General features: G+C 42.3%; 1 protein-coding gene across 5 annotated transcripts in view; it reads right to left on the bottom strand.

Annotated features, from left to right (window-relative positions):
* The window catches only part of TNIK (TRAF2 and NCK interacting kinase), a 415,560-nt gene that overhangs the window by 377,441 nt on the left and 11,273 nt on the right, over positions 1–26,846 (bottom strand). The window contains exon 1 of one of the 5 annotated variants that reach the window (XM_027875757.1): positions 9,059–9,106. The exons of the other annotated variants lie outside the window; for them this stretch is intronic. The gene's annotated coding sequence lies outside the window, so the exon portion shown is untranslated. Of the gene's footprint in view, positions 1–9,058; positions 9,107–26,846 lie in introns of those variants that run through there. 5 annotated transcript variants of the gene reach the window in all.

The following is a 26,846-nucleotide window of genomic DNA, read 5'->3' as shown; positions in this document are numbered from 1 at the left end:
TGAGGAAACTGAGGTAAACAGGGTGAAGTGACTTGCCCAGGGTCACACAGCTAGTAAGTGCCTGAGGCCAGATTTGAACTCATGAAGATGAGCCTGACTCCAGGTCTGGAGCTCTATACATCACGGTGCCATTGAGCTCCCCCCATCTGTCTTCATCTCCTTGCTCTTCTTTCCATGTGTGTTTTCTCCATAATATTAAACCTTACACTTTCATTTTCCCCTTAATTTGTACCTTTAGTTCCAGTCTTTCTTCTAATTTCCACATGTGCACACACAATGACACCCTGTTGACTGGCAGATATTTCTTCTCAGATGTCATACCATCAACTCTAACTCAACACGTCTGAAACTGAGCTCTTCATCTCCCACCCTGCCCCTCCTTCCTAAATTTCTCCATTGCTGTTCATGGCACCATCTTTTTCCCAATCATGCTGGTTCATAACCTCAGTCATCTTTGGATCCTCCAAAATCCAACCATTGGCTACCATTCTGATTCTGCTTCCTCAGCAACTCTTGTATTCACCCTCTCCTTTCTACTCCCACTCTCACCATTTAATAGGACAGAGAAGATGGTAGAGAATTTGAACTATGGGGATAGCAAAGGGGCACCTACAAGCAATGACCCTGAGGGGCACATGAGCATTTCAACCAGGAGACTGGCTCTCATGATATTGCTTGCATTCATGTATTTCTCTTCCAACTGTGCTTCTGATTTTCTATACTTAACCACCATGACTCAACTATCTTCTAACCCGGGGATTTCTTTCTGCCATTCTCTGCTGAGTTCCTTTCAGGACCTCCACTCAGGGGATAGACCCAAGCCAGTCATGCTTCATTCTGTTCATGGATTTGTTTCTGACTCTTCAGCCTTCACTATACCATGCCTGGCCCCCTTCACCCTATCATAGGTAACTTCCTTCCCCTTTTAGCTGCCTTTCAGCTCCCTCTTACATGTGTTTTTCCTTTAGAATGTCAGCTCCTTGGGGTCAAGGGCAGTCTTTATTTTTGCTTATATTTGCATCTCCAATGCTTAGCACAGTGCCTGGAACATAGTAGGTGCTTAATAAATGTTTATTGCCCTGCATTGCCTCATTCTTTCATTCATTCATTCATTCATTCATCTATTCACTATAGTAGCCTGTAGTAAGCTACAATGCCTAGGAGGTACTAAGTATCAGTGATACAAAGACAAAAAACAAAGCTGTCACTGGCCCTGAAGGAGATAATATTCTACTGGAGTCTTGTAGAGAACACTTAGAAAGGATGAAGAATAGGGAGAAGACATAGCTAGGACCTCAGAGCAGCAGAGTATTGGGCTTTATATGGTTTGAGTGCTTCCAAGTGTCTTTCCCTATGTATTTGTGAGTCAATTCCTCTCCTCTATGCATCCCTCAGGGGAGTCTTTTGTGCCAAACCACCATAAAAAGCTGCCTGAGGTCTGAGGTACATAGAACATCAAAGGCATTGGCAGGTGTGACTCTGCTTGCTTTCTGAGTTAGAATGGGTCTTAGATGACATCTAATCTAACTCCTCTCATTTTTACAAATATGGACACTGAGGCATGAGTGGTTAAGTGACTTGCCAAAGTCACACAGGCTACAAGCAACAGAGGTAGGATTTAAATCAGGGTCCTCCAACTTTAGGCACATAGCGTTGTTCCACTAAACACTATTTATCACTGGGTCAGTGAAAGTCACATTCCTTTACAATATATACTGAACCCTTCCTGACAGCATGTCAGTCCTGACAGTCAGAGGTCATAGGACCTTGACACCACTCAGGTCTAGTCCCTCATTATGTAACATCTGGACTTTTTCAGTCTTCTCTCTGACTCCACTTTCTTCCCCTTCCCATTTTCCCAACACATAGGCCCTAACAGTTTACTAATTGCATCAGGCAAGTCACTTAATCTCTGTTTCCACATCGACTAACCCCCATTTCCACTTTGTAGGGCTTGAAGCCCTACTAGGAAGCTTGAACAACTGCCAGCCATTACCATATTTTACCAGATTTCAGAGGATCTGGACATGTGATTTCAGCCAAGTGAAGAACTCCCAGTGTTAAAATTCCCTCCACTGATACTGATCAGCAACTCCTTGGCAACTGATGGTCTCAAAGGGCTGCCTGGTATACTGAGAGGTCATGTGATTCATACTGCAGATAGGGTGAATTAAACCCAACTTTTCCTGACTAAAAGACTTGACTCTATTCCCTATATACACTGCCTCTAATTATCAGGTTAATTTCCCCAAATCATTGCTTTGACAAAACTATTTCTGATTTAAAAAACAAAACAAAACTACTATTCCCTCTCTATCCTGTAATCTGACTAGCCTATTCCATACTATTCTTTTTTCATTTTATTGACACTTCAACTAAACTAGTCTGCTTACTATCCCCATCAAAAAATTCTGGATAGTTTTCCCACCTGCATGCCTCTGCTAAATCTGTTTTCCCCAATCTGAAAGACTCTCCCCTATTGTTGTCCTATTGAAATCCTATCAAGGCATAGCTCTAGTCCCAAATCCTTCAAGATGGCTTCCACATCACCCCATCCACGGTAATCTCTTTTCTCTCAATGTGTATTGTTCTTGCTGTCCATAATGTGTAGTTCTTAATATCCATACCATCCATAGGCTAGAGATAAAGATTGGACCTGTGATTTCATTGGTAGAAGGGAGCTCCTAGTGAGGAACTCTCTCTATTCATGCAGATTGGCACCTTCTCTACAACTCACAGTCTTAGAGAGCTCCCCAGAATGCTAAGTGAAGTGATTTACCCAAGGTCACATAGCCAGTATATGTACCCATGTACAGAGTACTCCACATTAGTGGAACTTGAACCCAGGTCCCCCATGCATCCACTATACAACATCAGCTCTCTTGGGGCTAGACAGACACTGCCTTGTAGTCCTCTGGATGATGTCTCTACTACACAGTAAATTCCTGGAGGCCAAGAACTACAGTATATTTGCCTCTCTCTCCCCCACAGTGCCCTGTCCAGTGCTTTGCACAGTTGATGTTCAAAAACAGTGCTAAATTATGACAAGCAAAGAAATAGCTTTAGTCATTTTCCTCCTCACCACAAGCTATGTAAGATTATCAGTCTTTCCCAAGCCAAAATTCTTGAGTTGCAGAATTTTAAGGAAGAAGACAGACTGCTGATATCACATGGAAGTTCCCTGATGTGTACTCTGGCCTCTGTATTGCAAAAAATAAATTAAAGCATGCACTGATCACACCATATATCCATAAAACAAAGACACAAACAGAGTTTAAACCCAAGAATATTAATTGAAATTAATAAGAGAACAGGAAAAAGCAGGGCCTCTCCTATATGCCCCTTCTTTATGTTTTAGCTTTGGGAAAACATTGCTATCATTCTGAAACCACAGCTGAAGAAGGGATATAAGAAAGGAGAGTGTGACCAGGTGATAAAGACATTTATAAGGTCTCTTTCTAAGTTTGCTCTGCCTCTTTTCCCTCTCTCTCACAAAAAAAGGATTTGGCCAGATTTGAAATTGTAGTTCCAAAGAATCTAGAAATAAGAAGCTTCTGAGTCCATCCTTTCAGCTTTCAATGTTCAATCAACTATATTCCTGAATGATTAAAAATAATGGGGCTCTCAATGAGAGCTTCAATTATTTGGCTGAGAAGGTAAATTATAATTATTAGCAATAATGAATAACAAGGCTTTTTTAATAGAATCAACACCTGTCTTCCACAGAGCTACAAAATTTCCATATGTTTATCCCCTTACAATATTTTTCTCCCCAAAATGTAGCCAGTGTGGCAAGATACATTTTTTAGACACTGGATTAAGAGTCCAAGGATCTGGGTTTGAATCTACCTTTGCTATTTCTTATCTATATAGCTTTTGGTGAGTCATTTAATTCAAGTCAATTCAACAAATACTAGGAATATGTAGATAAAAAATGATAAAGGGAGCCGCTCTCAGGGAACTGACATTTTATTGGTGGCAGGAGGTGGGGAGAAGGAGAAGGAGAAGGAGAAGGAGAAGGAGAAGGAGAAGGAGAAGAGAGGATGGGAATGTGAAATCAGCCTGGAAAGGTAGGGGACAGTCAGATTCAGAGGAACTTCAGTTGCCAAGTAGGAATCTGGATTTCATTGTAGAGGCAATAGGGAGCCACTGAAGCTTGTTGAGGAGGGGGCATAGGCTCACACATTTTAGGAATATCCATTTGGCATCTGTCTGGAGGATGAATTAGAACAGGGAGCGACTGCAAACAAAGACACCAATTATGAGGCTGTTGTGATAGCCCAGAAGAGGTGGGTGTCCAGTGAGTGGAGGAGGCCAAGAATCTTAACCCTTCTGAGCCTTAGTTTACTTATTTGTAAAATGACCCAGTTGGATCTGATGGACTCCAAGGTTTCTTTTAGCTTTAAATCTGTTCCCAGTATGCATGGTCTTCTGATTTTATAGAATAGGAAAAAAACAAGACAGTCACCTAGAGAATAAATGACTTTACAAGATCTTCTAGGGAGTTTTCAAGAGATCTCTAATGAAACATTCCCAAATCTGACAGTCAGTTCTGCATCCTTTCCATTTGACTACCTGCTCTCTCAGGTGAGGAGGGAGCTCCTCACATGTCTAAGAGCTAATTCAGCAAGGGAAGGGAATAAGCATGTATGAAGCACCTATTATGTGCCAGGCACTGAGCTAAGCACTTTACAAATATTACCTTATTTGATCCTCACAATAACCCTTTGAGAAAGGTGCCATTAGTATCCCCATTTTACAGTTGAGGAAACTGAGGCAAACAAGTTAAGTTAAAGAGTTATTAGCTGTGTGTCCAGGATAGATTTGAACTCAGTTCTTCCAGACTCTGGGTCCAGTGCCCTACCCATGCACCACCTGAGACAAAACAGAGGTGGGGCAGCTGAAAACTGAAGAGTAAACACCCAACAGGGGCAGAGTAAGGAGCATTAGCAAGATCCCTTCAATAGGGGATAGAAGGAAAGTGAGCCAGGCGAGTGTAGAATCAGTGGAGAATGGTGATAGGTAATAGGCAAAGACCCAGAAGGATTTGGGTATGACTAAATTATGTCTAAACATCCTTTCATTACCCTGTGTTTTCCTTCCAGGTGCTGGTAATAAGAATATCGATTAATATTTCTAGATTGCTGGAAAAGTTTGCAAAGTGTTTTATCTCTTGTGATCCTCACAACAACCTACAACAATGCTATAAGGTATCATTATCACCATTTGACAGATTAGGAAACTGAGACCCACAGGTTAAGGGACGTGCCGACAACAAGTCCAGGAGGCAGGATTGGAAACAAGAGCTTGCAGCATTCCACTCACCGTGACACACCAGATGAATAGAAGCTCCTTGAAGGCTAGGATTTTTCATTCTTTTTTTTTCTCTCCCATGCCCAACATCTGTCAGAGCTCTAACATTTCATTATTTTAGCATTCTAGTCTGGCAGCAGACAGTAGGCAGAGGTCCAGACAGTGAGGACCAGGAAGACCCAGCAGTACCTCTTAACAGTCAGGTAGCCTCTTTATTCATTGTATGTCAAGGCATTTGAGAATCTTTTTCAAGTCGTTATCCTCAGGACTGGGCAGCTAGGACAGTGGCTATGGGGCTACCCAATGACACTTAAGGCAATGACCCATGGTACTGAAGTATAAGAGTGGTAAGGAACCTTACAGATCATTGAGTCTGAGCTGCTCCTTTTGTGGCCTGGGACCCAGAGGGACCCCTTGACTTGTCCAAGGTCACCCTGACAGTTACAAAATGATCTCTCCTTTTCACAGTGTGACCTGATGATGACAGAAACTCTTCCCCAGACAGAGATTCTAGGATGCAACGACACTTGGGGACTCCTTCATCTTGGCTTTTCCTCTCGCCCCTTCATCTCTGACTCCATATCCTTTTTGTTGCTTCACTCCTTTGGCTTCCCTCTCCCTTTGGTCCTCACCTGTTAAAGGCTGGGGTTGTGGCTCCATCCTTTCTCTCCAACAATTCAATTTGACATGAGAATTATCTCACCACATCATGCATACCTTCTCAACCTGAGCAATACTCATCTATGCCCTCCCATAAATCCTCCATTGAGAATGGAGGGCACCGAGTTTTCTCTAGGTCTTTTATCATTTCACGGGGACCAGTTCAGCCCTTGGCCTGTCCTCCTTTTGTCTTTCACTTTCACCATGCTGCTTGCCCCGCTCCATTGCCTAGGACACATTTCCCTGATGTCAGCCACGGTGCCTCCTCTAATATAAAACATGAGTTCCCCTATTTGACATTCAAAGCCATTCACAATTAGGCTACAAAACAGGGATGTGGTACAGTGGGAAAGTGGGCTGGATCTGAAGTCACATGAACTGGATTCAAATCCTAGCTTAGCCACTTACTACTTGTATGATCCTGGGTCAATCACTTAACTTGCATGATACAATCAGACTACAAGCATTTGTGAAATAAGTGCTTATGTGCCAGGCACTGTGTTAAGCATCCTCAAAATGGAGGTTCTGGAAAGAACTTACCAATGGGAGAAAGGGGTTTCAGGTATGGAGTCAAGAGGCAGCTGGAGCTTGGTGGCTAAGTCTAGAGACTCAGAGATGGCTAGTCTGGGACCTTTCCCCAAAAGGGAGGACCTCAAATGGGTCTCAGTGTCCTCACTTATAAAATGAGAAGATGGAACTGAATCCCTTCCATATTTAAGACTATGGTCCTCTGCCACCAGGCATTTGCAAAGTCATCATGGGTAATACGTTGCAGCCTTTCACACCTACCATATATTGGAAGGCTACATTTTGATTCTTGGCAGACTGTGATGTTTCATGACTTGTGGCCATATCCATCAAGAGACCAGTATGGGATCATTGAAAGCACTGAGTACTTCCCAAATGAGAATCCCATCTCTTCTTCCTCTCCAGTCCTGAGCCCAGCTCATTGTGGATCTACCATGCCAACCTGGTGCATGCACTGCCTTGATAGGCTGCCCCTTCAACTGCTGGTCATGGAGAAGCACATGGACAGTTTCAGCCTGAATCCTTTACCTTGACTGGGACTGTGAAGCTTCCTGAGCAATACTACGTCAGAACAGCTGCTCTCCCGCCCTTCCACGAGCTCGCCTCTGGCTCCAATGGCCATGTCCATTTTCTACTCTTCTTTGTCTTTTTGTCCTCTCACCCCCTCCCTATCTCTCTGCCTTCTTTCCCTTTGGGTTGACCCATTCTTTGGTTTTTCCTCTCCCTTTGATCCTCACTTGTTGAGGCTGGACTGATGGCTCAAAATGCACGGTTTCATTGAATCTCCCCAAGAACTCTCACATGTGACCAAGAATTAAGCACGTGAAGACAGGAACGGGCTTCTCCACACCCTTGCCAGCTCTTCTCTCCTTTCTGCCGCAGCCCAGAAGTCAATAAAAGCACCAAAAGTATTAGTTCCGTGTTTATGGCCGGAATCTCGGCCCATTAATACCAGAAAAAGGGAGAACTCAATTTAATGCACTTGACTTCAGAAACTGTCTAGCATGTACAGTCCATTACCATCATGTCTGCTAATTACGGTACAGTGCAGCACATTGCATCTATAATAGAAAAATGAATTCAAGCTTGGCAGGAGAGACTGGAGAGAGGAAATTGGACTGATGATGATGACAAGGAGAGCTGCAGAATTTCATTTTCAGGACCCAGCCTCCACCTCGCGCTGTTACTGGAATCCCATTTAGCAATTGCATGCTTGTTGAGCGGTCTAAGGGAAAGAGAGACCACAAGAACCTTTCCAGTGCCCACTAATGCCAATCAATACATTAGAGGCTAAAAATGTTTCCCGATGGACACCTGTCGGAAAGGGCTAAGGCAGGAAGCCTTTCCTTTTGACCCCAGAAGACTATTCTTATTCTAAGACCTGGTTCTCCTCATTTTTACCATGGGGATGACTCAGCATCCACAGTGCCCTTTGAACCTAACAAAGGACACTCTCTTTTCTTTCTGCCCCAATATCAGTATTGCCACAGAAAAGCTCCAGTGGCAACAACTTGGGTTTTTGTTTCGAAGACTTGGGGTCAAATTCTTCTTCCATCATTTGCTAGGCGGCAAGTACCTAAATTTCACTGGTCTTCCCTCAGTTTCCTTTTCTGTAAAATGAGGGCAGGGAGGATTAAGGGCCGGTCCAGCTCTAAGTCTATGATCCTACCATCTCTGTATCTCCCTCTGCAATCTGGCCCAGAGCTTTTCACATAGTAGGCATGCAAGTACTATCCCTTGAATGAATCCTCCAACTTGTTCCCCCTGTATGTGGGGAAAGACTCTGGGTTCCTTCCTTAAGGTCACCCAAAACTTAAGAGCTTGGAGTGAATTTTCGTTTATGAGAGAGCCCCTTTAAAAAACAAACCTCTCTTTCGGCTAATCATAGACTAGGAGGATGAGAGCTTTAGACCTGGGAGGAATCTCAAGAGTCATGGATGCTTAGGAAGCGTGGCTCTTTTCCAAAGCTGTGGAAGAGAAATGTGCCTGGATTTCACCATCATCATCATCATCATCATCATCATCATCATCATCATCATCACCATCATCATCACCATCAACAGGCTTATGTAAGAAGCCCCACACCACAAAGAGTTATTCCAATGTCTCATCCAAGTGCAGAGGTGACCCCTGGTTTTCTATAAGGCAATGATGATAATGCAGGGGCCAGGCATGTGAATCTATGTTTTCACACTGGAATAAAGACTCCTACTCAAGTAATCCAGCCTCTTCTCTGGAACGTAGTGTAAGAGAGCTGTCCAGAGCACTGAGAGATGAAGAGTCACACAATATGTCATAGGGGCAGGACTTCAACACAGACCTTTCTGGCTCTGCGGCCAGCTCTCTAGATTTTCATAGTATTAATAAGTGACATCTGTATAACAATTTCCATACGTGATCTCATTTGAGGAAGCTAGGTGGCACAGTGGATGGAGATGAAAATCTGAATTCAGATTCGGCTCCAGACAATTATTAGCTGTGTGACCTGGGCAAGTCACTTAACCTCTGTTTGCCTCAGTTTCCTCATCTGTAAAATGGGCATAATAATAGCACCTACCTCTCAGGGTTGTCGTGAGAATCAAGGGAGGTGGCAATTGTAAAGTACTTAGTGCAGTGCCTGGTATACAGTCAGCATTCAATAAATGTTAGCCGTCATCATCAATATTTATTGTTATTAATTATGATCCTGAAAAATAAATGTTATGACCACATTATAGATAAGATAACTGAGCTACTGAAAGGTGTGATTTGTCTATGGTCCCACAGCCAGTAGGTGTCAGAGGGGAGATCTGAACCCAGTTCTTCCGGAATCCAAACCTAGCAACCATTCCAGTATACCCAACAGCCACCCATAGAAATTGGGGAATAATTTCCTTTTGGGAAGTTTTCAGTGACACCCTTGATTTGTTTTTGTTTGTTTATAAGAAGGCCAGCTTTCCTCTTCCTGCCCCATCTCCTTCTGCCCCTCCCCCCAAGATAACAGAACTGATGCTGACACAGCCCTCCAAGTAGCTTGACACCCACCATTGAGTTCTGTCTTCACCACAACCTTGTGATCTGTGTGTGAGATATTATCATACCCATATCCCAGATGAATCACAGCATCTGAGAACTCTAAGTCACCTGAGCAGCCATCTGGTCCACCTCATGCAAGAAGAGAATCCCCTGCCAAACAAACAGTCATCCAAGCCTCTGGTCAAAGACCTCCAAGGAAGACAAGCCCAGCCCCATCCAGAGTGGCCCCTTAGGAGGTTTCTTCTGACTACTCATTAGCTTCTAGGTTTTTCCCTCTGGAGCCAAATAGAAGAAACCTAATCCTTCTTTCACTTGACAGCCCTTCAAACACCTGAAAAGCCCCCAAATCCTCTCTTCCCCAGAGTAAACATCTCTTTTTCCTTCAAGGGAGCCTCCCTTAACATAAGGACACTGAGGCAGAGAGAGGTTACTTGCTCAGCCAAGGATCCCAGGGCTAGCTCCGTAAGTGCCAGAGGCAGGATTCCAAGCCAAGCCATCCACCATGCACTGCCTCTTCCCCCAGCCTGCAGAAAGCAAGCTACAGCAGGTCCCACCAATTTGGACAGGCGGGGAATATGGCACCAGTCATGGACTATTTATATCTACCCAGTAAGGCTTGGACCCCTCCGTAATGAATTTTGTGAAGAACAGGGAAATTTCTCTATCTTCCAAGGCAGTTGGATGTAGTGGATAGATTACTAGATTTGGAGTTAGGAAGAGCTGGGTTCACATTCAGCCTTGGATACTTCCTAGCTGGGGGACCAGGGACAAATCATTTAAGATTTTTGTGCCTCTGTTTTCTTACCTGTAAAATGGGAATCATAATACTTCTGATTCTGACCTCACAGGGTTAGTGAGGAGTTCCACTGAGATATGTATTGAGTGCCTTGAAAATCTTAAAATTGTAAATGAATATCAGTAGTTAGGATTGAAAGAACAAAACCAGAAGTCAGGAGACCTACTGCAGGCCTGAACTTTGCCACTAAATTGTGATTATACCAAAGCCTCTTTCCCATTCTGGGTCTCAGTTGTCTAATTTGTAAAATAAAAGGGTGGTGGAATAGATGAGCCCGAAAGTCTCTTGAAGTTCTGACAGTTTGTGACTAGCTTGGTCTAACGGAGAGAACACTGTATTTGAAGGCAGGCAGCCCTGGTTTAAATCCCAGCCTTGACTAGTTACCACTTGTGTGAGCCTGGGTCAGTCACCTAAGCCGTGGTTCAACAGAAAGATGATTGGCTCTAGAGCCAGAGGACCTGGGTTCTAATCCTGATTCTTCGGCTTCCTAAAGGCGTGACCTTGAATACCGTCCCTCCTCATCTGTATAATGACGGGGACTGGTTGGTTGAGGGCTAGCCTCCAAGGTTCCTTCCTGCTCTAAATCTATGAGCCTCTGATTTATCTGTATCATTCTCCTCATTTATCCCTCGTGCCCAGGAGTATTTCTCTCCATTTCGCTTATAAAATTGGTGCTAGTTTATTGCCTATTGTGTCACAGAGCAACTTTAAAGATCAAGAGAGACCCCAAAAAAGCACTACATGGAAACAATACAAAAGGCTCCTTCTGTCCTCGTATGAGTCCAATCAAGCCTCTGGGGATAGGAAGAAATATTTGCGCAACCTTCCCGCTCTCCAGCTGGTCCCACTGCCTGCCAAAAACCAATTCCCAGCATCTTTCGAAGCAGGGCCTCCCACACTGCCCCAGATCTGCAGCCAAAAGGCACCTCAGAAGTCATCTGGGTCAATCCCCTCATTTTACAGATGAGAAAACTGAGGCCTACGGAGGTCAAGCAACTTGTCCAAAATCACACAGGTAGGAAGGAATAATCAGGATTGGAATCCAGGTCCTCTGGCTCCAAAGCCAACCACTTATCTGTTGTACACAACTCAGTGTTACAAATGAGGAAACTGAGGTAGGGTGGTTAAGGAACTTATTCAGGGTAACAAAGTTAAGTAAGCATCAGAAGCAGGATTTGAACCCAGGGCCTCAGATTGAATCAGCAAGCATTTATTATGCACCTACTATGTTTCGACCATGTACTAGGTGACCAGGTGCTGGGGTCACAAATACAAAAGAAAAAAAATTTAAAAAAAAAAACAAAAACAGAACAATCCCTACTCACAAGTAGCTTAAATTCTTTTGAGATCCAAGGTCAGTTTCCAATTCTCCATCCCTCCAAATCAGACAGTGTGTATTTGGTCTATTTCCTTGTTTTTAAACATATTTGTGTTTGTTTATACAACTTCATGACTTCCACTGGGATTCCTGATGCTCTTGTCGGGCCAAGAATGGAATGACCTGGACTGTGAGGAGAGACAGAAGCATCATGGTCGAGGCTGGTCTGTGAAGAGACAGCAATGAAGTTTTGTGTCCTCAGGCTCCCTGTTCTAGGATCCCCAGAGACGCCCCTGCAATCTCCCAGATGCCACATTGTACTTTCCCCCAAAACCCCACAGTCCAGCTTCCAGGTGTCCTGGTTCACAAAGGACAGCTGTTCTCCTACCTGGCATCCCATCAGTCCTTGAAAGATCCCTGGAGACCCATAAGGAGACAGAAGCTGCCTCATCCTCTTCCTGGAGCTTACAAACAGTTGTACAATTTCAACAACTGGGACTTTGCCAAAATCCCCTAAACCAGTGATTCTCCAAGTGCAGTCTGGGGACCTACTGTTCTGCTCTCCACTTCCTATCTCACTTAGTCAGCACCGTACAGTTTTATGCTTAATTATCCTCCAATTGGTACACATGTGTGAGTCGTTCTCCCCCAAGAAACAGGGAGCTGTGTTAGATTCAACAATGCTTAGCACACTACTGAGTACACAGGAGATACTAATGTATACATATGTGTGTGTGCATGTGTGTGTGTATATACATATATATGTATATATGTAAAACAATCTAAAATCTAAGAACATGTTTTGGGTAGGGTTGAAGGTGGCTGACTGACAGCTCTTAAGTATTTGCAATATGGCCACCATTTTCTTTCCACTATAAAGGTTTTTTTAGACTTAATAAAAGTTAGGCATCATCTCTTAAAGAAGACAGTTTGGCATATTGGAGAGAGTTCTGGAAGGGATATCTTGAGATATCTGATTGGTGCAATGCATAGAGTGCCAGGCTTGAAGTTGGGAAAACCTAGGTGTCAATCCAAATTCAGATTTTTACATGCTGTTAACCCTGTGTTAACCTCTCCCAGACTCAACTTCCTCATCTGTTACATGGGGATAATAATAGCAGCTACCTCACAGAGTTGTTGTGAGGCTCAAATGAGGTGATATGTATAAAGCACTTTGCAAAATTAAAGAACTGTGAGTGGTAGCAATCATTATTACTCATTCGTTAGGTCAATAAGCATTTATTAAGCGCCTACTACATGCCAGAAAAGCAAAAACACATTTCTGCTCTCACATTCTAAGGGGAGGGACAATATGCAAACAACTTTTATCTGTACAAGATACAAAGGGGATCCGATGGACAATGACTTCAAAGAGAAGGCATTCAAAGCAGCCCAGCTCAGCTACAGCTTAATACCTGTGTGACCTTGGGCAGGTTCTTTCCCTTCTCTGGGCCTCAGAGGCAGCCCTGAGAAAGTAGACTTGAACTCATAAAGACAAATTCAAATCCCATTTCAATAACCTACTAACTATGGGGGCTCTCCTTATCTGTAAAATGGATATAAAAATAGCAACTACCTTACAGGTATGACACATAAAAAGTTTGAGAGACTTAATTTCTGGGTAATTAAGTATTTTATTAATTATGACTAGTGAATAATTAATAAAAGGATTGGTCCTTTGGCCATCTCTTATGAGCCAAAGACAATAATGGCAACCTGTTGATGCTTACATGCCCTTGGAAGCGTTCAGGTTCTCAACAGACAGCAATCAATTCTGATTGGTTAATAATTAATGAGAAAATGAATATTATAATGAGAAATAGACCTATTCTAATGAGGGGGTTGGGGACTTGACTTTGATTATGTCACTTTTACTCCAGATCACCTCCCCACTTAAGCCTCAATGGGCTTCCCACTTGGGTAGGGTTCAAACAAGATTGAAGAGAAAGTTAACCCAATCTCATTATCAGCTATGTCCTTCAGATGTTGGCTGAATAATCTACAAGTAGCAGATTTCTGAGTGAGGAAGTAGAAAGGGGGAAAAAAACCTTACTCCCAATTCAATAATTTGTTATTAATTTTTGAAAGAAATAATAATTTCTCTCACCGGACTGTTGTGAGGGTAGATCAAATAAGATAATGTACCTTCTTGAGGATTCTTCAGGAGATGGGCCTAAAGTCTTGCAACACCAAGCTAGGCCTGAAAGAGACCTTAGAGGTCAGCAATCCCTAGTCTCTCATTTGACAAATGAGGAAACTGAGGCCTAGAGAGGTGTGATAGCTTGCCCAACTCATGGGTAGGAAGTGGCAGGACCAGGATTGGAACCCAATCCTTGAACATTCAATTCAGCACTGTTTCCTGTAATGAATTAGTCAATGGCTAGGGAATGTATTGAGTATTTCAGAATTTGGAACCAAGTAAATATAGTGAGGTAGATAGCTGCTTAGGGACATAAAGTAGATTTTTCCTTTCTATTATTTAAAGACTAAGATGACAGTATGGTCCAGAACTGCTGGAAGTGTGATTGGAGGAACCTGGCATGAGGACTGGTTCATTCTGCTTAGTAGACTTGTGATCAATCAAAATTTTTAGAGAAGTGATATAAAAGATGACACGAAAAAAATATATGACTGAAAATAGAAGACAGACTGGTCACAGAGCAAGATCAAGGAAGAACCAACGGGAAGCCCCAAAAGTCAGACACTGAAATGACTGAACAACAATATGGAGACAATACGCAAGTCAACAAGATCCTAAATCCATTGAAATAATAGAGTACAATTAGTCCAACCCTATACTCTAACCATAAACAAAGCAACGCCTCTCATCAGCCCATTTTGATCCACATTTACATTAGAACATAAACCACAAGAGCTGGTTATATTAATTATAGGAATATAATCTGTAATCTCTACCTGCCCACCGAATTGCCTCGAAATTCATTTAGAATTATAGGGGCTAGACCTTCTCAAAGCTTTTGTTTCAATACGGCAGCCTGCACCAACCATGGAATTTGAGTAACAGCATCTGGCTTGCCATCCCAAAAGACAAGTCCAGTCAACTCCTTCAATCATTTTCAATAAACACTGATGGGCAAGCCCCAGAAAGAAAGGGAAAAGTCTTTGCCTTTGAGGGGCTTGGATTCTATGGTGCAGATAAATAAATGCCAAGTTTACATGTAAAGTAGTTGTAAGAAACTGAGAGGATGGATAATTGGGAGGATCCAGAGAGGCTGAACTGGAAGAAGGCATTTCACCTGTGCCCAGAGGAAGGGAGTGAGTCCTTATAGCAGAGGTAAAGAGGGAAAACTTGCCAGCCAGTGGGAGCTCTTTTAAGGTGACCGTAGTGTTTGGGAGGCTTAAACAATTATCATAGACAATCATGGTGGAGAATTGTTGTTCCTGCTGCTTTTCGTTCAATCATGGCCTCCTTCCAATCTTGGAAGAAGGATTTGTTTTTTGAACACATTGGTAGAACTTACCTTGGTAGTGTATTTTCCAGGAATGTCCACATTGATAATGAAGTTGACGCACACATTGCCAGAGCTAGCTCAGTGTTTGGGAGGCTCCAAAGGAAAGTGGGAGAGAAGAGGTATTAGAATGACTACCAAACTGAAGGTTACAGAGCCATTGTACTGACTTCATTATTGCATGCCTGTGAAACCTGGGCAGTCTATCAGTGACGTTCCATGAAACGGAGTCACTTCCATTTGAATTGTCTTAGGAAGATTCTGAAGATCACCCGGCAGGATAAGATACCAGACACTGAGGTCCCTTCTCAAATTAAATTGCCAAGCATTTAAACCCTACTTCAGAGAGTGCAACTTCAAAGGATTGGCCACGTTGTTCGAATACAAAACATATACTTGCCAAAAAGACTATTTTATGGAGAACTCACACAGGGCAAGTGATTACTTGGTGGTCAGAAGAAATGATACAAGGACACTCTCAAGGTCTCTCTTAAGAATTTTGGAATTGATTGTGTGACATGGAAGGCACTGGAACAGGACCGCTTTGTGCCCTCATCAGAGAAGATGTTCTATGAGCAAAGCAGAATTGAAGTAGCTTAAAAGAAACACAAGATGTGCAGATTTAGAGAATCCACCCCAAAGGTTCACATGGACTATTTGTGCCCGACCTGTGGTAGAACATTCCAAGCTCATATTGCTCTGATCTGCCAGTTGGACACACTGTAACTTGACTCTAACATAGTGATGTCATTTTGTTCCTCTTTGAGGACAAAGGACAACAATTTTAGAATCCAAAAGAATCTTAGAGACATCTCTTCCAACATCATTACATACAAAATGAGGAAGCTGAGGCTTACCTAGAAAAGTGAAATGACTTGCAGGAGATCACAGTTTAAAAAAAAAATGGCAGCTCCAGGATATGAACCAGTCATAGGACTTGTGGCTCAGCCCTTTCCACCACTCTAGTGGTTGATGGTTGCCATGGAACCAACTGACCAACCAAACCCACTTGGTGTGGGACTGAAACAGACAGCTTTTCTTTGATGGGAAACCCAATGGCTGATTCCCTCTAGTCAACAGTAAACCCAACTGAGGAAGCTACTTTAATGGGGAAAACAGAGCTGTCTCCTCAAAGCTGATGCAACACCCATTTTGTGAGGCAGTGAGATACAGCAGTAGACCCTGTGTGCCACAGAGATGAAAAGCAGCAGAGCAGTGGTCTCAGGAGGAGGAAGTATCCCTGAGCGTCCCAGCCCCAGCAGCACCCCTGCTGCTGCTGACAAAGCCCTAGGCACCTTTGACTTGCCAGTCTACAAATTAAAGAATGGGAGAGGGCAGGGGGAGTTTGTAAGAGCTCTAGTTACAATAACATCAAGGGACACCGAGCTTCTGGTCCTTTCCTGGTCTAAAGACTGGGGGAAAGAGTTCTTCCTTTGAATTTGTGCTTCTACCATTTTACCCTAAGTATTTTAAGGTGAATTTGCACAATTCCCTATTTTGATCTTAGGGTATTCTTTCTCTTTGGGAGGAGGGAGCCCTAGAAATTCTATCTAGGAGGACCTGAGATCATTATCAGGGAGCTTTTTCTTGGAGAGGAGAACACAGTCATTTAAATGAGGGGTAGGTGAGTGAGCACACACACACACACACACACACACACAGAGAGAGACAGAGAGAGAGACAGAGAGAGAGAGACAGAGAGAGAGAGAGAGAGAGAGAGAGAGAGAGACAGAGCTGGCCTTGCCTCCAGATTTTCCTTGCCTCATTTTCTGTCAGTCAGGGGCAAACAGGGGGATGAAGGAAGATTCTTTTAAAAGGCATCCCAAATTCTTAGCCCCCCTCCTCACCTCAACATTCAATATCCATTCAGCTTTTGAAATAAAGGCTGTTTCTTTCTGACAAGTAAGTACAAGGTGAGATAACCTGACTGCCTTCTTCAAAGGCTCCCTCCCCAGAGTATACACAGAACATCATTAGTCAGACAAAAGAGCGGCTGTGCACCTCGCCTGGCGGCCATGCTGGCAGTGGAGAATTATTGTCAATAATAATAATAATAGCTTGCTGTCTCCTTTGATCCTCACAACAATCCCATAAAGAAGGTTCTGTTATTATCTCCATTTTACAGATGAGGAAATAAAGGCTGAGCGATATTAAGTAAGTGCCTTCCACAGCTAGTAAATGTCTAAGGCAGAATTTGAACTCAGGTCTTCCAGACTCTATCCACTGCTCTACCCAGCTGCCCCCACTAATCAGGTCACACCCTGATGCCTTGTGGTGGTGCACATGTGACCCTGCACTCCAGATGGCTTGGATCTCTCAAATTAGAGAAAGCTGATGTCTGTCAACTGAGGCCCCACCTGGCTCACCACCAGGCTGGCTGAAGGTGAATAAGCCTTTTAGTGGCATACACCCCATTAAGACACAGATGGGTCAGGGTTGGCAGGAATTCAGGGAATATCCACCCAGTTTCAATCATGGATGCTTACACAAATAATAACATGAGGTATAGTGGAGAGGGCACTGAATTTGGAAGTAAAAACAAACAAACAAAAAAGACCTGGGTTCAAATCCCACCTCACAGCTGACTAGCTATATGACTTTAGACAAGTCATTTATCTTCCTTGAAAAATGAAGGGGTTTGATTCAGTGGGGGCCAAGGTCCCTTCCAGCTCTAAATTTCTACACATTTTTACTGTTTTACTAAGTACTCTCTTCACAACAGCCCTATGAAGCAGCTATTACAAGTATCATTAATTATCCCCATTTTACAGATGAGGAAGCTGAGGCCCAGGAAGAGAGTTACTTGCCCATAACAGCACAGCCAGTAAATGTTAAAGCCAACATTGAGACCAAGCTCTCCTGATTCAAATCCCAGAAGTAACATGGGGTAAGATAGAGTGGGCTGCACTCAGAATTACAAAGCTATGGGTTAAAATTCTGCCTTAGATACCTATTCACTTTTTTCCTGGGTCTTAACCTACCTGGGTCTCAGTTTCCTCATACGTAAAACTCCGGGTTTTAACTAGATCAAGGGTTCTTAACCAAGTGTCCATGAATTTGTTGTTGTTTTTTTAATATTTAGATAATTGTATTTCAACATAATCGGTTTCTTTTGCAAACCTGTGTACTTTATTTTGTGCATTTACAAACATTCTTCTGAGAAGGGGTCTATAGCCTCTGCCAGACTGCCTAAGGGGTCCATGACACTTGGAAAAGTTAACATCCTGTGGGCTTCAAATGGCACCTTAGTCTTCCTGGTACCCAGAAACACAGGCAAGCACCCTTCCAAGATTCACTGCCCTTCACTAATGGAACAAGCAAACAGGAGCAGCAGTGCAAACTTGCTGAAGGTTGAAAGGCTGACCACTCTCTTAGGCAGAGGTAAAGAGCTAGCTCCCGGATTCCATCAACACAGTGAGAAGGCATCAAGGAAAGGCAGGAGACTGACATCAGGAGGAAAGATCTTGAACCAAGGAGGAGTAAGGGGTTGGTGTCCTTGGAATAAATTGACCACTGAGCGAAAAAAAGCCAGGCTATGCAGAAATGTCACTGAATTACAGTTGACTGTCTTAGATTTTCTAGCCTTGAGGAAATCCTTCCTTCTTATGCACCTGCAACCTAACACACACGCGCGCGCGCACACACACACACACACACACACACACACACACAGAGTTGCGTAGAAACCCACCAAATGCGATTATTGTCAAAGTGAAAAGGTTACTTTGGTATTTTTAAAATGCCATGGGACCATCAAGAAACAGCAAAGCCTCCAAGACCTCTTTCCAAATGGAAGATCCTATGATTCCCTGGAAATACCAGATCCCTAAGATAATGTCATTTAGATCAAACACTTTCATTTAGAAAAAACATGAAAAGGAAGCTGGAGCTCACTTGAACAAATCACACCCCTTGTTTCTGGATGCTAATTTTAGGCGGGCCCCCAGCTTCAATGTATGATATGTCCTTATTCTCTAAATAACAAACCAGAGTCAAGGAGAAGGGAATAAGGGGGAAAAAATCCTAACTGCTATTTAAAAAGTCTGCTCTTTAGTTAAGTCTCTTGTTTATTGTTAGGATAGGAATCAGAACTGAATTCATGATTTCAATGATATAGGGAACTCCCAAGTGAGGAAATTCCTCTCACTCATTCAGTAGCACATCTTCTTTACCATTTATAGGCTCAGAGAGTTGCCTGGAGTCCTGAGAAGTGAAGGGATGCTCAAGGTCACATGGTCAGTATGAGTCAGAGATGGGACTTAAGCCCAGGTCCTGATGGCTTCATGTCCAGATCCATGACTCTGCCTATCATTTTATTGTAATAAAAAATGTTAATAGTCGGCCCATATTTTTAACACCAACAGTCTTCCAAAGGTATCGAGTGGCTATAATACATGGAGTATTACAGTCTCCGATGAAATAAAGTTGAAGACTATGAATGAAATGAAAGCATATTACAAATAATAAATCATACAGTTGAAAGAGAGGGAAGGATGTCACCAAAAATGTATGGGTGGAAAAAAATAAATGGGCTGGTCACAGGGAGAGATTGAGGGATACCAGATGGAAAACCCATGTGCATCACTGGTGTCCTTGTGACGTCAAGAGAAAATGAAGAAGGCTCTCCCGGCACACTGGGTAAACCATTGCCCCTCCCCTGGTGAACTCTGGGATAGAGTCTTGAAGGATGGATAGAGTTGCGATGACCAGCATGAGCTCACGGATCCCTTTCAGTATTGGCATATTATTCTTAGCAGCTACAGCAACAGTGGATGCATATGGCGCCTCAAGGTTTTCAAAGCCCTTTCCTCAGATCTCAGAATAGCCCTTTGAGAAAAGCACCACAAGCTGGGTGTGAACTTTGTGATGAGGAAGAAAACATGAAGAGGAGAGAAGATCCGTGACTTAGCCAAGGTCACAAAGCTAATAAGTGTCAGAGGCAGGGCTGAATCCAGGCCTCTCTCCATGGCTGATTCTTGCCATCCTTCTTTCATGATTTGGGCAATCACAAATGAACACGTGTCAAGAAAACACGAATGTGGCCTTCCACATCCATATGCCAACGCTTTACTGGGAGCCACAAACACATGAGCTTGCCCAGTAGGCCTTCCCATCTAGTTGGAAGAAGAAGAAATGAGGGGCTCAAAAGATGCCCTAAGAACACTACCAAGTAGCCTGTCTACAAATGCAAGAATGATTCAGGACCTTAAAAGCTTAAAAATGGTCCATTTCCCCAGAGTTTTGCCTTATGGTGCCTCATACTGGGAAAGCTAATGTATTCTTTAATAGAAATGGCTGATCTACTCCCCCTCAAATCACCAAGTGTATAGCTATCTGTTTACATGCTATATCCACTCAGTGAGAAAGGCAGTGTCGGGTAGTGGATAGAGAGCTAGCCCCAAAGTTGGCAAGACCTGGGTTTAAGACCCATCTGAAACACACACCTGGGTGATGGTAATAGTACCTAACAGCTACCATTTACATCGTGCTTTAGTTTGCCAGATGTTTTACAAATATTACCTCCATTTCACCCTCACAACAACCCTGGGAGGTATTACTATTCCTATTATTCCTATTATTAGCCAAGTTTTACAGATGATGAAACTGAGGCAGATGGGGGTTTAATGACTTGTCCAGGGTCATACAGTTAGGAAGTATCTGAGGCAGATAAAGGGTAAAACTCAGGTTTTCCTGATTCCAGATCCATTTGGTGCTAGCTACTAAACCACCTAGTTACCAATCTCCTTGGGTAATTCTAAAACTCTTTGGATGAAGATCTGCACAAATGAAAGGAGTTTCCTTACTCGATGTCATCTCCCCAGCCCTCTCCATTCTCACAGAAGTGCATGATATATAGCAGGCATTTAATAAATTGCTCTGAATCGATATCAATCAATAAGCTTTTGTTAAGTACCTACTATTTGCCAGGCACTGTGTAGAACCTAATGCAACAGGTACAATTTCTTCCCCTCAATTTCAGATTACTTACTCAGTAGATCTTCTTTGTCCTTACAAATATTAATAAATGGAATGGCATGAGTCCTCCTTTAAAAGTTAATTGTATGGATATTTAGGATTTGTTATGATGCCTCACCAACAATGACCAGTATGGGACTCTCATAGTTAGAATTCAAGTCCCACAATTGCCAATTGTAGGATCTAATCTAATCGCTAAAACAGAACGAATTTGGTGCATCCAAATCATTAGAGAATCCCATAGAATGCCTTTCCCACCATTCCTTGGGATGGATACAGGGAAGGAAGAGTAGCCTAACCTAAGCACATTAGTTTTTCATAAAATTCTAAGACCATTGACCTTGAACCCAAAGGGAAACCTTAATGTAGCCTTTTTTTTCCCTCTCCTGATCCTGGTCTGAATTATGTGAGCTGCATTTGCATCTAGGTCATATGCAGAAAGGATATTTAATTAGTTAATGGTTGCAAGTACTTTGAAGATGAAAAAGTGCTCTATAAATGCCCGATATTATTAATATGTTTATTTAAACCACAGTTTACAATTAATATTTACAGCCTACTCCACCCATGGGGTTTGCTATAATATTTGATAATTGGCAACTGAAAACCACCTTAGGGTAGAAATGATCAAACTATTTCCCTATGTAGCTATGAACCATTACCCTCTACAGGTATAATTTATATGCAAGCTAAATGTGGGTCTGGGTTATAAAATCGAGTCAGCTAGGGAACCTGGATACCTCAAGGCGAAACACAACATTGAGATGGATAGATTTTGCTTCCCTCCTCAGGTTTTTTTGGTCAAGGTGCAAAGTCTCCTTATGGCTCTAATTCTAAGATCCCATGATCCTCTATAAAGCCTTGTGCAAACTTAGTAGTGCAAAATAAATGTCAGGTATTATCATCTACATCTAAGAATCACCAGGCTTACAGGCTCCTACTGTCCCAGCCGAGGACCTCATCTGCCCAAGTAACTCAAAAGTACAAATCAAAGATCTAGGGGAGGCACTGTGGATGAATGTTCACCTTTTATCCTCAGTACTTTGAATGTAGTAGGCACTTAATCAATGCTTACTGAATGAATCAACCAATAAACCTTTATTAAGGAAGTGGGTGGGAAGGTGTTTTTAAAATATCTCATTTTATCCTGCTATGATTATCCCCTTTTTACACTTGGGGAACCTGAGACATTTAGAGGTTAAGTGACTTGCTCAGGGTCACACAGCTAGTAAATGTCTGAGGCCAGGTTTGACTTCAGGTCTTCCAGATTCTAGGCTCAGCACTCTATCCACTGTGTCTAGCTGCCTCAGGACTTATTGTATTCTAGGCACTACACAGGAGATATAAAGGAAAAGAAAAAAAAAGTCCCTGCCCTCAATGAACTTACATTCTAATAGGACCATAAATACATAGATACATACAGATCCAAGCCATACAGAAATCACCTTAGCTCAGAAGAATCAAGAACCAAGCTTTGAGAAGCTCCTTCCTATCAGACAATCAGATCAATGTCATGGTACTCTCATTGCTGAAATTTGGCTTCACAGGGCCTTTGAAGGAGATATGGATGGAAACCACTACTCCGTTCTCCTATTCTAAGGACATTTCATTTAACAAATTAATAAATGAGACACTTGTAAAATAGTTTGAAAACCCAGTGCTATGTAAATACCAGCCATCATTACTGTTGTTGTAGAGCAGGAATACATAATCCCAATGCATATGCCTTCCAACTTAGAAAATGAAAAATAAAATTTAAAGTTCCTGTTTAGGTCTTTGAAGAAAAATCACAATTAAAAAATCATAAATTCTACACCCCTTAAGGGGTTAAAGACACAAAGATTTTCCCTCACCCCGTACAAAATATTCATAGCAAAGTTTTCCTGGTAGCAAAGAAAAACTGGAAAAAATAAAAGTAGATGTCTATTGATTGGAGAGTGGCAAACTAAATCATGGTATCTAACTGGAGTGGAAGAGTCCTGTCCTGTAAGAAATGATAAATACGAGTAATCTAGAAAAGCACAAGAAGACTTGTGTTAACTGATACAGAAAAAAAGCAGAAGTAGAAAACGTGCCCAGCAACTACCACAAAGTAAACAGAAAGAAAAAAAATCTGAATGATGTATAATTATAATGATCTAGAACCTGGGCTTGAGAAAAGTTGAGACAATGTATCTTCCTCCCTTCTTTGCAATTTAACCTGTATATTTTTGGTTTGTGCATAGGTGTTTGCTTGTTATACTATAAGCTTCTTGAGGGCAAAAATTGTCTTTTGTCTTTCTTCAGATTCTCAGTCCTTATCACAGTGGCCAGTACATTGTAGGCATTTAATAAATGCTTGTTGACAGACGAATATTGTATGTACTGTTAGTTACAACTCCTGTGTGGCTTGGTTTGCAGAACTGTTCCTCCTTTTAAGTCTATGTTATAGCAGATGATGCACTGGGTAGGGGGAAGGGGAATGATATATTCAGAAATAAAGGTGCTAGGGGAAAAAACAGTTATCAACAAAAATAAGATTTTGAAAATCACTACTCATCTTAAAACTGTTTTAAGTGTCCAGATTTTTGAGGCTGCTCATGGAAATAAGCTTATATCTCTGAGCTACCAAAGGCCTTAAACTAATTGGCTAATTAAGCTTTTCTAAAAATCACAAGGAAGAATAGGGAGGTTGTGGTGTTTGAAAGTTGTTCCCAAGAGATTTAGAGTTATTTTTAAATAATTCCTAGAAGTCCAAGCCTTCTGGGTAATGCGTGAATCACTGGAAAAGAAATCTGGCATTTGGGGGCCCAAAGCTAGATCCCCTCCAGCAATGATTTTACCTTAAACTGACTCCTTTGGATGCATCCTGCTGTATGCAGGATTAATCAAGGATAGACCTCTGGGGCTTCTGGGAGGAAGAAAGAACTCTGGTCCTCTCCTGCCCCACCCTGAAGCTGCTTGGCAGACTTCCAGAGGGAAGGCCTGATGGGCTAGATAGTTATTGGTCCTGATACAAGGTAGGCCATCATGTGACTTCCCCAGACTACTTACTCCCTAGGTGCAAACATATCAGAACAGTTTAATTTAGACAAGGGTCTCTATATAATTGCTGATCCTGCAACTGAAAGGTAGCTACCCTCTGCTGCTTGGGCTGTGGCTCTCTCTCTCTCTCTCTCTCTCTACCAGGGCTCTCCTGACTTGGAATTCTGGACTCTTATATACACAGCTACACACATATATGTACATACATACGTATCAAATATATATTCGTTACACGATATTCTCACCACCCTCTTCAAGAACGAAGAGCAAACAACATTTTCCACATTCAATCATATAGATACATACACACACATGCTCCACATTCTGGTTCAATTAATTTCCTACATAGTAAATCTAACTGCAATAATACATTTTGATGATAAACTGGGAACCATTGCCCATTTTTACGCATGTATTCTGTTCAATGAGAAATATGGAAAACAAAACCCTCTCCAAATTTGGTCTAACCCAAAGAGTAAAGAGACAAATGCATGGGAGGACAGGGTGTCAGGGGTAACATTTTACCCACAATGATGTGCATGAAGCTAGGCAAGGTGGATAAAGTGCCGGGCCTGGAGTCAAGAAGACTCATCTTTGTGAGTTCAAATCTGGTCTCAGACATGTACTTGCTGTGTGATCCTGGGAGAGTCACTTCACCTTGTCTGCCTCAGTTTCCTCATCTGTGAAACGAGCTGGTGAAGGAAATGGCAAATCACTCCTGTATCTCTGCCAAGAAAACCCTCAGTGAGGTCATGGAGAGTCAGAGATGACTAAAAAACAGCCGATGTGCACGGAAGAAGGGGCTGAGAGGAACTCACTAGTCAGCATATAATAAAGAGGTAACTTCCACACTAGTGAAAAGTGTACTAGATTTGATGTCAAAGGGCTTGGGTTCAAATCTCAGCTCTATCACTTACTACTGGTGTGACATTAGGCAGGGAACTTACCTGAAACACAAACTATTATTATTAATAATGCTATTCTTCCTCTCACACACCCCTCCATATTCGCCAGTCTCCAAATCTTTGTTGACGCTGACTTCACATCTTTTCCCATCTGTCCCTGTCTTTCTATCCCATCCACAACTCTCATGACTCTTGCCCTCACTACCTTTCCCTTCCTAGTCTGTGTCCCTATGTCCAGCATCCCCCCTCTCCAATCTATCCTCCTCGTGGCTGCCAAATTGATGTTCCTAAAGTGCAGGTCTGACTCCCTCAGTACCCAATACTGGTCCTGGAACTTAGTGGGTAATTAATGCCTGTTGTTGTGAAGTCATCACGAAAGGCCTCACAGGCTTGAAATGAGTTCGGAAGGGAATTCCAGATCTGAAGAGGCAGGTGAGGAAGGACTATATATTCCAGGCATGGGAGGACAGCCAACGCAAAAGAAAAGGGACAGGAGATGGAATGTTGTGTGCAGGGAAGGCAGGTTGTGGCCGGAATGTGGACTGTGTAAAAGGGAGTCATGTGTTATTCGCCTGAAAAGGTAAGCTGAAGCCAGACCGCCAAAGGCCAAACAGAGCAGTCTGTATTTTTATCTTAAAGCAACAGGGAACTGCCGGAGCTTTGTGAGAAGGGGGTGACCTGGGCAGACCTGGGCTTTTAGATATTCCAATTTGGTAGCAGTGTAGAAAAAAACAGATCCATGCAACACCCCCTACTGCAGCCCAGTCATATAGAATGCAACTGGGAAATATTTTTTATTGTTGTTGTTCAGTCATGTCTGACTCTTTTTAATGCCATTTAGGATTTTCTTGGTAAAGATACTGGAGTTGTTTGCCATTTCTTTCTCCAGCTCATTTTACAGATGAGGAAAATGAGACAAACAGAGTTAAGTGATTTGCCCAGGGTCGCACAGCTAGTAAGTGTCTGAGGCTGAATTTGAACTCACAAAGATGAGTCCTGACTCTAGACCTGGCACCCTATCACTACACCACGTAGCTGCCCCAGGAAATATTTAACAAAAATAATCTAACAAATAAAATAATTTGACAAAAATAATAGCAAAAAATAACATTTAATGAGATAAATAAAAATACAATAAAACATATATAACATTACATTTTAAAACTAAGTTCAATATATGGCCCATAGGGATCCTTATAAATAGGTTAGAGTCCCTTGTTTCTAGTTGAGTTTGACACCACTGATCCAGTCCAATGCCTTCTTTTTTTTAATAGAGGAAACTGAAGTACAGGGAGATTACCTAAAGTCACACAGTTAACTTGGCAGCAAAGATCTCAGAAGCTATCAAGACCAACTCCATTTTTACAGAAGAAACTGAGACCCAGAGAAATGGAGAGATTCACCCAAAGAAAGCTCATAGGAAGAGCTGGGATTTAAATCAAGGGCTCCTGGCTCTAAATCCAGAACTCTTTCCACTACACTGATGAATTAAATGAGTGTAAAATAAAAGATATTGCTGGATCCATCAACTATATCAGTCTGCTCAATACTGCCAAACTTCCAATCTCATTGATTAAAAACAGTCATTATAAATAAAGAGCTATTGAAAATTCATTCTTTCCTACAATCAGTACCATGGAAACTAACAGGGTTTCTGTTGGTCCCATCCAAAACAAGGCTTGCCGATCTCAGCACTTATCTCCAGAGTACACCATCTTATGGAACCAAAGCTTGCCTTTTAAATTAGGCACCAGATCGATGCTGAAGGTCTCGCTTGGTCTTTAAAAAAAAGAAAAAGAAAGAAAGAAAGAAAGAAAGAAAGAAAGAAAGAAAGAAAGAAA

Source organism: Vombatus ursinus, unplaced genomic scaffold, assembly GCF_900497805.2.
Source record: "Vombatus ursinus unplaced genomic scaffold, bare-nosed wombat genome assembly UNPS02014810.1, whole genome shotgun sequence".
Taxonomy (NCBI): domain Eukaryota; kingdom Metazoa; phylum Chordata; class Mammalia; order Diprotodontia; family Vombatidae; genus Vombatus; species Vombatus ursinus.
This window is presented reverse-complemented; position numbering and strand designations above follow the sequence as displayed.